The sequence below is a fragment of the Physeter macrocephalus genome, chromosome 20 (assembly GCF_002837175.3).
Source record: "Physeter macrocephalus isolate SW-GA chromosome 20, ASM283717v5, whole genome shotgun sequence".
Lineage (NCBI taxonomy): Eukaryota > Metazoa > Chordata > Mammalia > Artiodactyla > Physeteridae > Physeter > Physeter macrocephalus.
In genome coordinates this window covers 23,919,180-23,933,209 of record NC_041233.1, presented here as the reverse complement: position 1 = coordinate 23,933,209, position 14,030 = coordinate 23,919,180, and positions in this window count along the sequence as shown.

Here is a 14,030-nt window from a genome sequence, read left to right as displayed (position 1 = left end):
GCCTGTGCTCCGCAACGGGAGAGGCCACAACAGTGAGAGGCCCGCGTACCGCAAAAAAATAAAAATTTTAAAAAAATAAAAAATTTTTAAAAATTAAAAAAAAAAAAAATACTGAGACCTGAGGGTTGAGTAGGAGTTAACAAAGGGGGAAGGAGGAGCGTCCGGGCAGCAGGTACGGAATGTTTAAAGGTCCAAAGGCCAAAAAGCATGTTTTTGGGAATGGAAGTTCTAGGGTGTACCCAGTAAGTACAGATTGGGGAATGATTTTGTTACCCAAGGATGAATTAAGATGGCGGTCATTCACAAAAAAAATGACAAAAAATACCGTTGGGTATTTTGAAACACACTTATAGATAACTAATAGGTTATAGAAAAAATCATGATGGAAATTTTTAAATGCTTGGAACTGAATATGATAATGAAAATACTAGATATGAAAACTTGTGGGACACAGCTAAAGGGAAACTTAGAAACATCTTAACTTCCATACTTATTTACAGAAGATGGGCTGACAGTTAATAAGCTAAGCATCTGCCTCAAAAAGTTGGAAAAAGGGACTTCCCTGGTGGTGCAGTGGTTAAGAATCCGCCTGCCAATGCAGGGGACACGGGTTCGAGCCCTGGTCCGGGAGGATCCCACATGCTACGGAGCAACTAATCCCATGAGCCACAACTACTGAGCCTGCGCTCTAGAGCCCATAAGCCACAACTTCAGAGCGTGAGTCCCACAAGTACTGAAACCCGTGCGCCTACAGCCCGTGCTGCACAACAAAGAGAAGCCACCACAATGAGAAGCCCGCACAACGCAACGAACAGTAGCCCCTGCTCGCCGCAACTAGAGAAAGCCCACACGCAGCAACGAAGACCCAACGCAGCCAAAAAATAAAAATAAATAATTTTTTTAATTTATAAACAAAATATTCAATAGCTATAGTAAATTGGATCAATAGTTAAAAATCTGCTTACAGCAAAAAGTACCAAACCCAGATGGCTTTATATAAGGGAGAAAAAAAGAAAGTAGGACCAGGTTCTATAGGACCCTGTAAGCTCCAATAAGGAGTTTGGACTTCTATCTTAATGCCACTTAGGAGCCACTGAAGGGTTTTAAGCAGGAAAATGACATAATGAGCTTTGCATTTTGGAATGATGACTTCGCCTGCAAGGCTACAGATGGATTGGAGTGGGATCCAGGTTGGAGACTGCTATAATAATCCAGTTAACAGACGCTGGAAGCCTGGATTAGGGGAATGGCTGCAGAGTTGGAGAGTTGCTAACAGATTTGGAGATTTGGAAGATGTTCAGATCACGCCTGAGGGGTAAGCGTGGGGCATATAAATTGGAGGATGGTAAGGGAGAGGAAATAATTGAGCATGAAACCCAAATTTGTTTGGGTAACTGGGTGTGTGATAGTGCTCTTCGGGGGTTAGGGAGGCTGAGAGAACCAGGTTTGGGTGGAGAATGATGAGGCAATTTTTTGATATGGTGCCTGAGAGATATCCCAGTAGAAATACCTAGTAGGTAGGTAGATATGAGTCTGGACCCAGGAAAGAGGTCTAGGGGATCTTCTAAAAACCTGGGTTCTCCCAATTTCAAGGCCAACCAACCATGAACCCATGAGGTCTGAATCAGTGTCCTAATACCAGCTCTATCTCTTCTGCAAGAGAAGCCGGGAATAGAGACCATCAAAGTGAAAGGAATTTGAATCAAAGAACCCATACTTGCGACGTCCCTGAAACAGACATGTTTGGGAGAAAGGACTTCAAGTGCCCTGTGCCCTTACCCTCCAGCCTCTGGCCCTCCCTAGATGTGAGGTCTCCTTCTTCTTTAGGGAGAAATAGGGAGCAAGGGACTGAAGTGGAGATCCAGAGATGCTATGGAGACATCTTCATGTGTTCATTCAACGAATAATTTATTGAAGCTAAAATTGAAAATTCAATTACCTATCATTCACACTCTTAGGTGAATTTTCATCATCTTCAATGTGAGGTTTAGGTTTCTCTCTTTTTTTTTTTTTTTAAATAGGTGAACATTCACATGTTTCCAAAATCAAACTTACATTTAAAAAGTATACATTGGAAGGGCTTCCCTGGTGGCGCAGTGGTTGAGAGTCCGCCTGCCGATGCAGGGGACACGGGTTCGTGCCCTGGCCCGGGAAGATCCCACATGCCACGGGGCGTCTGGGCCCGTGAGCCATGGCGGCTGAGCCTGCGCGTCCAGAGCCTGTGCTCCGCAACGGGAGAGGCCACAACAGTGAGAGGCCCGCGTACCGCAAAAAAAAAAAAAAAAGTATACATTGGAAAGCCTCATTCCCAACCATTCCCACAGCTGTATTCCATTGTGTTCCATAGTTTAATCAGTAAGGGTAGGTTTTTTTTTTGTTTTTTTTTTTTTCTGTTGGTACAAGGGCCTCTCACTGTTGTGGCCTCTCCCGTTGCGGAGCGCAGGCTCCAGACGCGCAGGCTCAGCGGCCATGGCTCACGGGCCCAGCTGCTCCGCGGCATATGGGGTCTTCCCGGACCGGGGCACGAACCCGTGTTCCCTGCATCGGCAGGCGGATTCTCAACCACTGCGCCACCAGGGAAGCCCAGTAAGGGTAGTGTTTTTGAAGAGAGATTTTGGATCCTGGAGCTCTCTGAAAGTGAGGCCTTGGTGGGTAGGCATTTGGAGACAGCAGGGGACATTGTGGAGTCAGCGAGCAAAAGAGCAAAGGACAGGAAGTGGGGGACATTCCACTGACTTGGTAATTCTTCCTGGAGCCTTAGGAAGGAATTTATCCCCCTGGCTGGCTCAGGAAAACTCTGGATAAAGTGGGGAGAGAAAAACCTGTTTCTGGGATTCATTTATTCTATTCATTTAACAAATAGGGCCTTGTGCTCAAGACTGTGGGGAGCATAAGGGCAAGATCTCCATCCTGGTTTAGCTGGAGACAGGATGTAAACAGACTCACAAGCAAAGGGCACCAACTGTACAGAGCAGCGAAGGTGGGTGTCCATGGAGAAGCCGAGCTAAGTGCTATGGGAGTTCATGCAGGGAGAGCTCTTGGAGGAGTTGGCCCTTTCTCAGCCTCAGACCCAGGCTCAGATGTCATCTCCCCCTGGAAACCTTTCCAATTCTACACACACAAGTAACAGCTCCCTCTTCTGAGCCTCTTCAAGCTTACACTCAACCCCACTGTTGTACTTAACCACACTGTCCTCTAATTCTTTTAATATCTCCCTTACTAGACTGAAAGCTCCCTGATGTCGGGTCCTATCCTTTATTCTCGGTGCATCTCTGAATCCCTAAAACTCTGCACAGTGCCTGGCTTTCAGTGTAGACATCTATTAAATTTATTCCATCTCTCCACAGAGGAGATAGAGTTTAAGCTGAGCCCTGAAGAACTCGTTAGGTTTTGGACAGGTGTAAAAGATAATTAAGGAGGACACAGGCAGATGGATGGGGGTGGGGGGAGGGGTGAAATGTATCTTAAGAGTGATGGGGAGGGGACCATAGGAGATTAAAGCATGTTAAGGTCAGACTGAATTCTTGGTGTCCCCAAGGAGAGGAATCCGGAGGCTGGTGGTCACCTAATGCAGCACAAGGGTTTTTTCAGCTCTAGGAGCAAAATGAGGAGAAGCTGAGATTCATTGGGAGAATCCTTTTCCCAGTGACTTCACCTGGATTTCTATGAAGGCAATTAAGGATGTTATCTCTCTTTTTAGGCCTCATCCTCCCACCCATGCCATGATTCCAGCTAGTCAGGATAGAAGTTTCTAATTTTTTTCTTAGATCAACATCATGACATCTTGATTTCAAGAACTATCAAGGAGAAACTGTAATTTCAGGTCACCCCTGGCATACCAGTTCCATTTTTAAACAACATCTATAGACCAAGGGCCATAATGTTTAACATGAACTGAGCAGGAATGTGACTCTCTTCCTGGCCTTTGGACTGAGAAGGAACCACAGAAAGTCAAATTGCCTCCGGACAAAAAACAAGACAACCGGTTTGAGATCTTTAAAAAAGGTAGGGAGTGATAACATGGAAGCTGGTTAGACCAGCATTCAGGCTGAATTTATAATCCCTCTGAAACAACACAGCCTTTCTGAATTGAAACAGTTCCGTGAAACGAGGCAGGAAGAGGTCCTACCACGCATGCACACGCTCCGCCGCCTCTCCAGACCATGCCGACCAAGCCAAATTATTGACTGTGGACTCAAAATTGATATGCCTTGTGGGAAAGGAGAGGAGGGCTTACTAGCCAGTAGCTGAGCAATCACAGTCCAGTTCCTTAACACAACAAATTACAGGCCTTTTACACAGGAGCACCCTTCTCACTAAGTGATGTGCCTGTTGGCAGCCTGACAAGGGGGTGCCTCATGACACTCAGGAGATGGACGAGATACTTAGCAAGAGCGGGGACTACCTAGCAGTCCCGGTCAACAAACCTCAGAGAGGCTATATGAAAGGTGCCCCAGTGTTTATCCTTTAACACATATGAAGGACCGATCAATTTGTGGAGACCTTAACTTTCTCTAAGCGTAGGGCTGTCTTATTAAGAAGACGCTGATTTCTTCACACCAGGATACTCTTTACAGCCCAGCTCGGAGTTTTCATTGGGAAGAGAACAGTGGGAATGGAAAGAAAGGTTGGATGTAAAGAAATTTCCAAGGGTGAACCTGTAGCCAAGGAGGCCATGACCTTGCTTCTTATTACACTGAGAAAATAAAAGCTATCTGAAAAGAACTTCCTTGTGTTCCCACTTCCAGATCTGCCAGCCGGCCCACAGTATACCTAGCCACACTCCTGAAAATCAATGAGTTGTCCATGCCACTATCTAAAGCCATGCCATCACCATGCCCATGCCCGGTATACCACCTCCTCTGTTTATTCCTATAATTGTCTCCTCTCTTTCCTTTTACCAAAATTTCTTACCCAATTAAATAATTCCTATCACAGAATGCTATAATATATCCCATCTTAAAAAACAAAAACAAAACTTCCTCAGTCTTCCTCACATTCCCCACATTCTTCATCCATTTCTTCCTTACCCTCACTCTCTGAAATTCCTTCCTGTCAGGCTTTCACTGCTTATCATCCGCTGAGAGCAGTCCTGTCAATGTCACCACCGACCTCCACCTTGTAAAATCCATTGGTCATTTCTCAGTCCTCACAAGTGCTTGTCCTCCCACAGGGTTTACCAGAGTCTGGCCCCTCCCTCCCACCTGAAACATTTGTTAAGTGAAAGTAATTTTCTTACCTTGCCGAGCTGCTGCTTCATTCCCCCTTCCTGGATGCTCCTGTTCCAGACCTCTAAATATGAAACTGGCAAAGGGCTCGGTAACCAGACCTCTCCTCTTCCCTACTTACACTCGCTTCCTTGGGGCATTTAGTCCCACGGCTTTAAATACTATTTCTATTTCTTTGTCCACCTAGCCTCGAAGCTTTAAATGTCATTTATATATAGTGATAATTTCCAAAATTATATTTCCAGGCCCATCCTCTTCCTTACACCCTACTTACATACAAATTCCTACTCTACGTCTCCACTTGACTCCAAAAGGCATCACGAACTTAACACACCCTAAATCAGACGTTTAATATTCCTCCTACCAAACTGCTCCTCTCACAATCTTCCCCCAGTTTCGGTAAATGGAAACTGTTCTTCCACTTACTCAGGGCAAAATCTTGGAATCATCTTTGACTCCTTTCTTTCTCTCACATCCCACATCCAATCCATCAGCAAAATCATTTTGATTGTCTTCAAAATATATCCAGAATTTGACTACTTCTCACCACCTCCACCATCACCTTTATCCAAATTACTATTAATTCTCACCCGGATTATAGTAGTAGACCCCAAACTCTCACCTGTAGTAAGACTCTTACCAAATCTCGCTGGGAAGGCCACATAAGGACTGAAAAATGACTGATGGGGACTTCCCTGGTGGTCCAGTGGTTAAGAATCCTCACTCCCAATGCAGAGGGTTTGATCCCTGGTCAGGGTACTAGATCCCACATGCTGCAACTAAAGATCCAGCATGCCGCAACTAAGACCCAGCGCAGCCAAAAATAAGTTTTTTTTTTTTAAAAAGAGAAATGACTGATGGATTTGCCAATGTGGGTCACTGGTAACGTTGATAAGACTTATTTCACTGGATTGATCAGTACGCATAAAAGCTTGACAACTGGATTCCACTGTACGGTGGAATCCTACATGCTCCTTGTTGATCTGTAATAACTCACCAAGCAAATTTCCCTTTCAGAGCCCTTGTATTTGCTCTTCCTTCTGCCTGGACCACCTTTCTTCCAGGTAGTCACATCTGGAATACCTGCTTTCTCTCTCTCTCCTGAATTCAGATTTCTATTAAAATGACAGCTTCTGAGAGAAGATTTCTCTATCAGGCTGTTTAAAATAGCACCATCCACTCTCAGTCCCTTTATTTCTTTATCTTTTCTTTTTCTCTTCATAGCATTTATCACTATTTGCATATATCTCTTTATTGGACGTCTCCCCACCCCACTACACACACTAGAATGTAAGCTCCGTGAGGGCAGGGGCTTTGTTTTGTTCATCCACTGCATACCTAGCCGGGCAAATAGTGGGTACTCCATAAATATCTGTTGAATGAATAAAGAGACATTCGTCTCAAACGCATAGAGTTTCTACCAAGAACGTGCAAGCATACAAAACTTTAAGACCTCCGAATATGCCCCCTTGGACTCCAGGAATGTGGGCTTGCACCCTTAGCGCCTCTCTTTGACGTCCCCCTCTTAGAAGACATACGGTAGCGCCTCCGCCCCCGCTCAAATCTCGGAAAAGGAGGGGCGGAGGGTTTATGTCATCACCCTGCGACCGCCTGCCCCGCGACGCGCCGGGTGCGGGCGCAGCCCTTCGCTCTCCCGGCCTCCCCCTCCCTGGTTCCGCGCTCTGGTTCCGCCATGGAATCCAACAAGGATGAAGCCGAGCGCTGTATTAGCATCGCCCTCAAGGCCATCCAGAGCAACCAGCCTGACCGGGCGCTCCGCTTCCTGGAGAAGGCGCAGCGGCTGTACCCAACGCCGCGAGTTCGCGGTGAGTGTGAGGTGCCGGAGACACGGAGGGGACATTAGAACTGATGGGGGGAATACGGGAACGGACCGACGGGAGCAGTTGGAGGAGGGGGAGGGGTGGCGAGGCGCGGCTACGCCTGCGCACTGAGACGCGCGGTGGCCGCCGGGAGGTGTAGTCTTTGGCTCCCACGCCTCTCCGGGATGCTGGACACCTGATGACAGGGGCGACAGCGACTTCAGATTTCCAGGTGCTTGCAGAACGCTCTGAGATTTGGAGTTCCCAAGAATGAGAGGCGCTGGCAGACGGGGCGAAAGGAACTTACGTGGAAGAGAAATCGAAACTACTTTTCCCAAGGGGCCTTTCGGTGGCCCAAGGCCAGTTGCCGGCCTGAGAAATATTATAGTTCAGGAAAATAAAGATAACTCCTCTGAAGGAGAGAATGAGTTCTATAGAGGGAAAGAGGACTTACGACCTTCGGACGGCCTGAAAAGGCATCTCCATATCTTCACTCCCTTGCACGTCTCCGGGCGAGGGCCAGGGACCACCGTCCCCAAACTAGAGCCTGCCTTTTTCACATTCCACACACCACCTTGGAGCGTCTGACCTGAGACCGGGCTCTTCACTCCTTCCTGGAGACTCTTCTCCCGCTTGCGAGATTCAGAGCGATGGCCTTATCCTCCCCCACCCACCCTCGCCCCCAAGAGTCCATCAGTGGCCGGCCATATGGACGGCTGGACAACCACAGGCTGCTAAGCGGCCCTGGACTGTTTCCAAACCAGAGAGGGAATAGTGAGGTTGTCTCTACTACTGATCACCTTCCTCTACCCAGGAACCCTTTTTTTCTTTAACCTAAGTCTTCTTTGGAGTTTTTCTTCATACACGCTGGAGGGGAGAAAGAGGTTGTCCATTAAAGATAACAGAGTTTGCGCCTGCAATTACCACTTAGTAAAGTGGCCTATAGCAGGTACTCAGAAGACCTGGGTTCTCATCCTAACTGCTACCATGTGATCTTTCTGAGCTTGGGTTTCCTCAACTGGAAAATTAGAGGGTTGGCACAGATAATGTGAATAACAATCATACCCATACGGCTTTTCAGTTTAGAGAGATCTTTCAGTGCATTTTCTCTCTTGAGCCTGCCCTATCAGGGAGGCAGAGCAAAGATCATTATCTTTGTTCTATAGATGAGGAAATACGTCAGAGGCCAGGGACTTACCCGGATTACACAGCTAGAAACTGGAAAGTTCTGTGACTCTCTACATGTTTAGTAAGGGAATGAAATGAAACTGAACAGCAGCAGTCAGCCTTCTAACCCTTCTTACCTGCATTATGCAATTGAGAAGGGGTAATAGTGGTGGAAGAGGCAGCCTGGAATGCCTGAATTTTTCTCCCTTCTGATTCTGCGGGTTGATCTTTGGCCTGTTTGCCTTAGTTTCAGTCTGTATTTTCCAGGACTCCTGAGGTAACCTGCTCAAGGAACTTTTCTGTGAAATCACACTCTGTAAAAGGGGAGCCGTCTGTATGGGGCGGGGGGGGCTTCCAGCTCTCAGCGTTCTGACTCTGGTACTTCAAGTGTTCAGAAACAGGCAGCCAAGAAAGGATGGTAACAACATGGCCTGTGGAGCTCTTCTGTCAGCAAGCCCCCTAGTCCAGTTCAGGTGCTTGGATGGGTGTCCTTCCTGGGGCACAAGTACTGGAATTTGCTCAGGCAGAAGAGTGACCTGCTGCATATTTGTCATATTCATGTTATTCTGAAAAGAGTATATGGCTCGTGATTCCCTGTGAACTTCACCTTGTGCCATCTGCAGCCCTGCACTGAGCTGACAAGGATGTGGGGGTAATTTGGGCTTGAGATGGGGAAACCTTGGTTAAAAAATATTAGGTAGTTTTCTACACTGGATGTTTAACGTTTGAACTCATGCCGGATACGCATTTAATGCAAAGACTTCTTTCTTTTGTTTCATTTGCAAAGTCTCTGCTTGTTGCTAAGTGGTAATAACAAGATTGGTAAGACATGATTGTTCACCTTAAGGAGCTTCCGATCTAGTGAAGGAGACAGAGTTACAGGAAACGTAATATTGCAAACCATAAAACAAGAGGTGTGATTAAACAAAGATTAAGCACAGTATTAGATGCTGAGAACTTAAGGATGGATGTGAAAAATCCAGTCCCTTCCCTCCATGAGTTCAGTCTGCTGAGGTGGAGGGGAGTATGGGGGGCGGGGGCGGCGTGGAGGATAAACTATAAGCAGTATCATGACGGGGACATAAAAATAATTGTAGATCACAGCGAGGGAAGTCTTCAGGGAGTAGAATGGGAGGCCACATTTGAACTGCACTTTGGAGGAAGGTAGCAGACTTGAGAAGGGCATACGGGGAAAAAGACATGGAGGCTGGAAGTTGTAAGAGGTGTGGGGGAAGGGATTGAGTTTAACAGGATGTGGAGGCCGTGTAGGTAGTAATTTGAGTGTAGAGAGGACTATGGTGGGAAAATAGGATGGAGCCAGATGGTGGGAATTCTTTCCTGCCATGCCAGGATATTTTCACTTTATTCTGTAGTTAATGGAAAAACTACTGAAGTTTTTGATAGCAGGAGGAAGATAAGGATACTGTTCTTAAAAAGAACAGCATAGGGGCTTCCCTGGTGGCGCAGTGGTTAGGAATCTGCCTGCCAATGCAGGGGACACGGGTTCGAGCCCTGCTCCAGGAAGATCCCACATGCCGCAGAGCAACTAAGCCGTGCACCACAACTACTGAGCCTGTGCTCTAGAGCCTGCGAGCCACAACTCCTGAGCCTGCGTGCCACAACTACTGAAGCCTGTGTGCCTAGAACCCGTGCTCTGCCACAAGAGAAGCCACACCAGTGAGACACCCGTGTACTGCAACAAAGAGTAGCCCCCGCTCGCCGCAACTAGAAAAGCCCACACACAACAACAAAGACCCAACACAGCCAAAAATAAAAACCAAACAAATAAATAAATTTATTTTTTAAAAAAATAGAGAACAGCATAAAGGGTTAATGAGTGGGAAGAGAGACTCAAGGCAGAAACCTGTTGGGAGACACTTGTCTTGAGTGGGTTAGGAGTTACGAGGGACTGAGATAAGGCAGCATGGATCAGGATAAAGTCACTGGAGGAAAGGTACCGAGCCTTCTGTGAGAGAAGAATGCTGAGGAGAAATGGGGACTCAGAATTCAAGCCTGTGTGACCAGGAAGAAACCAAGGCTGAAGAACATGGGTGGGAAGAGGTGGGCAGAGTGCAAGGTGCCTGTGGGATGTTCCAGAGAAGCTGTCAGCTTGGAGCTCAGGAGAGAGCTCCCGATTCCAGCTGAAAGTCTGCTGTCATCAGCTGGATGGAGCTCACTGGAGTTGTGCCTGGCTGAGGTCACTGTGGGAAAGTGTGAAGCGTGTAGCAGAGGCTGCTGCAGGCACAACCATTGCCACATTTGCCCTTAGGCAATAGGCAGAGACAGAGGAAGCAGGAGAGAGAGCTAGAGCAACAGCAGGAAGAGGCAGTCCCAGGAGAGGGCAGTGGCCAGGTAGCCATGGAGCCGTGTGTCAGGGAGGCTGTGAGCAGCACTGTCAGTTGCTGCAGAGGGCACGTGGGAAAAGGGCAGGTCGAGAAATGAAAGGGAGAGGGGCAAGAGCATGGGTGGAAGGTTGGTCTTGGAGAAGTGGAAGGACAGACGGAGGGCTGGGGTGAGAGGAGGCTCAGAGAAACCTCGAAGGGTCAAGGGACCTCACAGTGAAAGGACGTGAGGGGACTTCACACTCTGCCGCAGGAGGTGGGATGGGGAGGCACCGAGGGCTGGACAGATGTAACGGGGCCCTGAGCTGGGAAGTCACAGGGCAGGGGGCCAGTCTGTCCCTTTCTGAGAGTTTCTATCCAGCTCCTGCAGCCTGGTAGCCCTTGGCTTCACTGCAGGCTTAGCGACAATGATGGAAGGCACTGTGTTTTCCAGGGAGCTGATGAGAACATCTGCAGGCCTCAGTTTCCCCAGCATACAAAGTGAGGGTTAGCCATGGAGGACAGCTCGGCTGCCTCAGATTCAGTGGAAGCACCTGGCACAGAGACTGACACAGTTCAGAATGAGTAGCTGGTAATATTGTGACCTGGGCTGATGAACTGGCCAGCCACGGGAGCAGGCTGGCCAGGGAGGTGAGGGAACCCAAGGTGGGGCGCTGGGGAACTCAGGGCTTCAGAAGGTAAAGTCTCAGCACTCAGCAGGCTTTGGACCTAGTTGTAACCTTGAGATGTCAAGCCGTCCCAGACTCCAGGTCCATGCCAAAGGCTGCCCAAGGTTCTGTGCAATGGCTGGCTCTGGGGTCCAGGCTAAGTCAGGAAGGCCAGCACACGGGAGAAGGGAGGATTGGTAGCTGAGAGAGTTTGGCATTCAGGGTCCAGGAATGAGGGATGTTCCACGGCTGGCAAGGTCCAGGGTGGGGCTGTCTATTGAAGGACTGAGCGCACCCCGCCATTGTGCGATCAGTCCTTCCATTTACCTTATTTCATGGAATCTTACTTACCCCCCTAAACAACTCTGTGAGGGCAGGGACTGCGTCTTCACTGAGGAATTAAATAACTTGATAAGGCCACATGGCTAATTAGCAAAGGCCCCAGACTGTCCAGCCCCACTCCCAGGCTCTTTCCCTAATCCAGCTTCTCTCTCCTCACTTAGCTTGGGCACTGCAGGTACATGGAGACACCTGGAGATGAAGTTACAGTAACAGATGACACAGTGTTTGCTGGGCATTGTGCTCAGTACTTTGTAAGCATTTGCTCATTTACTGATTTACTCTTTCAAGTTTCTTTTTTTTTTTTTTTTTTGCAGTACGTGGGCCTCTCACTGTTGTGGCCTCTCCCATTGCGGGGCACAGGCTCCGGACGCGCAGGCTCAGCGGCCATGGCTCACGGGCCCAGCCGCTCTGCGGCATGTGGGATCCTCCCAGACCGGGGCACGAACCCGTGTCCCCTGTATCGGCAGGCGGACTCTCAACCACTGTGTCACCAGGGAAGCCCTCTTTCAAGTTTCTTGAGGGAGATAGTTTTACATGGAGAAGCTAAGTTAACTTGTCCAAGGTGACTCTGATGCAAGTGGCAGGCCAGGTTTGAAGCCGGGCAGTCTGACTCTCCAGTCTGGGTTTGAGGAGGGGCCTCCCCTAGTAGCTTTGGCCGTAGAAATGCTCTCACATCTACCTGAGCTGCTACTGCTCCCACCCCAGCTCTGGTCTCTTCCACCGATTTCCCTTCTTTTTAAATGTGTGCCAGCTTTACAGGGAAGGGGCAGAGTCAGGATTTGAACCCAATCATGTCTGTCTGACTCCATTGCCACATTAAGCTATTCTATCTCCTACTCTTTTGTTACTTTGCCTGTCAGCCACTGTGCCATGAGGGATGTAACAGTGAGACAGGATGAGGCAGTCACATTTGGGGCCTAGCAGAGGGGATGTCCAGGCCACAAGAGAGACTTAATTGTCGACAACCAGAAATCTTGAATTGCCACCTCAAATAGGAACGTTCTATGTGACCCAGAGCACATCCATTCCCCTTTGGGCTCTCTTTCTGCAGTGTAGGGAAATTAGAGGGGCTGATTCCGTGTAACTGCCTAAAAAGCTTCCAGAATCTTCCCTGAAAGGTACTGGAGAGAGTCCATCCCATCTCCTGGCTGATGCTCCTGTTCATCTACAGCAACTGAATGGCTGGTCATTTTGTCCTTAGGGCATCAGCCTGGACCACTGGGGCTTCCAGAGAAATCGAAATAAACAGCTTCTTTAAAAGCCCTAGGAAACCAGCAAACCAGCTCCTCCCTCAGTGCCATCTTGATCAGCATCGCTTTACCTGTTGGTTTCTTCCTTTGCCATTTCCTTGGTGCCTGGCATAGACCTGGAGCCTGGGACAGCCTGACGTCTCATAGTTACAACAGGGTCCAAAGCCTGCTGGGTGCTGAGACTTTGCCTTCCTAAGACTTGCAGCTCCCCAGCGCCCACACCTTGGGTCCCCTCGCCTCCCTGGCCAGCCAGTTCATCAGCCCAGGTCACAGTATTAGCAGCCCCTCATTTCGAACGTTTACTCTATGTCAGTCTTTGTGCCAGGTGCTTATACACGTCTCATTTCATCCTTATCTACTGTGAGGAAAGTGAGATTCAGAGCAATTTCACAGATCAGCCAGGGTCAGAGTGTTAGGAAGTGGCTGAGCTGAGATTTGAAACCTGGGTCTTTGTGAATGAACTTCTCTCTTGCAACAGCTGTGCTGGAAGGGGCTCCGCCTGCCAGCCTCGTGTGGTCTGGGATAGCAACGTAGTCAAGAGCGTGGTTTCAGGAGCTGGACATCCTGGAATTTAAGCGCTGCTACTCATCTTGTATAGCCACAGGCAAGGTGATCAAACGCAGCTCCTTCCTTAACAGGGATGGCAGTAATAAGACCCAGCTCTAAAGTCACTATCAAGATTAAATGGGCGAATACATGCAGAGCACCGTGTCCAGGCCTGCTGACTCATAGTGAGCACTCATCACTCTCTCCTTTCTGAGCGCCTTCTCAGGCTTTGCTACAGGAGCCTCTCCACCCCATCATGCAGGGCAGGCTCACCTGTCAGCCTCTGTATTTGGATTTCCCAGCTGCTGACTCAGTGAGAACACGTGAATTTACTGCAATTCACGGGCAGCGGTGGCTCAGGACACAGTGGTCCACTTGAGCCCCAGTGCTCTGCTCTCAGCGAGCCCTGCTCCAGGCTTTGGGTGAGACCCACATGCGTCGCAGTAGAGAGTGTCTGACACCCAGCACGGTGCCTGGAGCCCTGCAAGCACCTGGCACATTTGAAGGAAGCTGATGACCATCCAGGCTTGGGTTTGAATAACTGTGACCCTCTCTGAGGGTGACAGCTAAGGCCCTGTATAGACTATGAACATTGAAGTAGGACATTTGATGTGGCCAGCCATTTGGAAAAGGTAAACAGTAGCAAGCAGTGAGCACAGCAGATGTTAGCCCTGAGTCTCACACCACC